Source organism: Dipodomys spectabilis, unplaced genomic scaffold (assembly GCF_019054845.1).
Source record: "Dipodomys spectabilis isolate Male_0828 unplaced genomic scaffold, ASM1905484v1 ptg000078l, whole genome shotgun sequence".
In the NCBI taxonomy this organism is placed as follows: domain Eukaryota; kingdom Metazoa; phylum Chordata; class Mammalia; order Rodentia; family Heteromyidae; genus Dipodomys; species Dipodomys spectabilis.
In genome coordinates, this window is record NW_024870755.1 from 1,575,622 (window position 1) to 1,578,356 (window position 2,735).

At 32.5% G+C, this 2,735-nt stretch overlaps 1 pseudogene; it reads left to right on the forward strand.

Annotated features, from left to right (window-relative positions):
- The first annotated feature begins 1,318 nt into the window (after positions 1-1,318).
- On the forward strand, positions 1,319-1,418 carry LOC122110484 (annotated as a pseudogene).
- Positions 1,419-2,735: the final 1,317 nt, after the last annotated feature.

Sequence of the window (2,735 nt, forward strand, 5' to 3'; positions counted from 1 at the left end):
CGTGGGTCCTGTAGAATAATAATACCTTTTGGACATCATATCAGCAAAATTTGGGTATGATCAGAAATATTTAGAAAACCATTCTGGGCCAACGAGTTAAAACAATATACAGAGCAGCAGAGTAAAATCCCTTGCAGATTAGAGGAAAACAACATTGTTTTTTACCATGTGAATTCAGTAGACTAAGGACACTTAGAAGGTATCACAAGTTTATACCGAAGACATTGCATTGATACTTCTTATATTCTAATATATATTCTAAACCTAATTATTTATATTCCAATCTATTTATTGTAATAAATATCAATTTATTTGTCAAATTATCGATTAATTCTAGTAAGTTTCATTGTGTGAAACATAAAATTAGCACATATAAATATAAAATATATAACTATATGTAATATAAGGAAATGTTTTTCATTGTTCTGTTGTGGTTAGGGTATCAAAGGCAACTCTGTTTTACAGTATTATTCCATTATCTCTACCCCAGAGTTTGGTAGAGTTAGACCTAAAGCTTTACCATTTGTAGATTTACAGCCTAGAGGCAAGAGGAAACACTGTGATTAAAACATTACCAATTTAAGGCCTAATATCAAGGAGAAAAATATGGACTTCTCCTGGAGCTATGGAAATATTTGGTGATAGAAATTCAGTAGTGTAAGTTCCTGCCTGGTTGGATGGTCAGGACATTAGGTAATTATGCATAAGAACAATTTTTTTTCACCTTCTTGGCTTTAGCTACTTTTGAAATGGTAGGTATAATAAACAATTATGATAAAATACTTTCTAGTCAGAACTGTTTATTTCTCTATGATCCCTTGTAACTAAGATTAGTTTTTTTCCAGTAAGATAATCTTTGCTGTCAGGGTAAGATATTCTGTTTGGTCTGTTACTACATGGAAGAAGGGTAAAGGGTCAGTAGACATTTGTGCCAGTAAGACCTCATTTGGGAAATTTTAAGCTGCAAAAGTTTAGAAGTAGCACTTCAGCAAGGCTTACTTTGAATCCATTAGCTCCACAAAGCTAACTCAGTTGATAAATAAGTACTTGAAAAGCCATCTCTTTGAACCTAGCCATAAAGGCTTCAAAGTATGATCAAATTTAAAATGAAAAAGACTTAAAATAGTCATTGGCAAAAAAATGCAAGTTTGAGCAATCTACCAAACAATATGTTTTTCCACTATACACAGAATTTCAGAGAAATAAGATCAATAACATTGTTAGTAACAATAAGGTTTCCTTGCTACAAATAGGCAACCAAGGATATATGCCTGTATAAAGATTGCATCATTAACAACTTAAATTTACAGGATACTACATGCTTCAGCAGCACGTATACATAAATTACAACAATATAGAGATTAACATGCCACTTGGACAAGGATGATATGAAAATATGCGAATTATTCCATATTTTTCATTCTTCAGTTGCTAGAAATGAAAAACAGTTATTAAAAAGTTGATTACAAAAATATAAGTGTAACAACATATGTGATTCATATAATTAAAAGTTAGTTTGACATCAGTGTATTAAATCTTCAATTTAGAAAGGTCTTTACATAGCATAACCTTTACAAAACTTTTGAAATTAGATAACATTTTAATTTTATCCCAAAGAAATAAAATACTATAAGGACCTAGGAGAAAAAAGAATCTTAAACTGTTTTTATATGGAATGCAATCTGTAAGGACACATTTATTAATGAATTTATATAATATATAATAATGTAGTATTCAAAGCATTATATCTAGGAGAGAATGAAATAGATTATGGACATTTTACAAACAGAATACAGAATATGTTAAAATATACTTTCTTCAGACAAGCACCAGAAATGTCTTTAGGTTCTGTACTACTCATTTCAACAGATACATTAAAATTATTTCTGATTTTAAAAATCACAAGCTCTACAGAAATCATTATAGATGTATACAAACAACTCTTGAATATATTTTGACATCAAAGTCAGGCAATTCATTTGGAAGAATACCATGGAATCCATGAATTTTTAAAGTAAGATATTGCTGTTGCTTTGTATTGTGAAAATATTTTGTACAGAGACAAAGGATGGACTGGCATTTTTGAAATTTAAGTAACTTAACCAAACCATTAAGACGTAGGAGAACAATTTGTACAGCCTTTCACAACTTCAAAGAGGTAGTCATACATACTTATCTTTTGGCAGTATCAAATGCAGTTTCTTCCAAGTTGTTCTTCAGACCTGGTTTAATATAATGGTTCAAAAGAAGGAGATCAAACGTATCTTTGCTGTTTCTATTCCCAGCAGCAAGATGCAAGGGGGTCAAGAGGCCTTTCGTTTAGACATTGGGATCTGCATCATGATGAAGTAAGAAAGAAGCCACACTGGTATTATTCCACGTATAAGCATTGTGCAGGTGTGTCCAGCCATTCACAGTTATTGCATGAATATTTGCCTCGAGCCACCAACTCATGGACAATGTGTCAGTGTCAACTGTAGGTTTCCTGATGAAGAGCGGTATACTCATCGTCATCCCTAGTGGCCTTTTTGGAAAGGTTTCGCCACACTGTAGAAAGCCGATTAATTTCGGCAGCCCAAAGAAGAAATTTGCTTGGATCCTTCTCCATTTTTTTCTTGCAAATGATACCATTCCTCACTTTTTCATCTTCTTCCTTGTCTTCATCAGAATTGCCTAACCAGAGACTGAGTACCAGTCAGAATGAGGTGTCTATGTATTTCCCCATTAGTTGACGT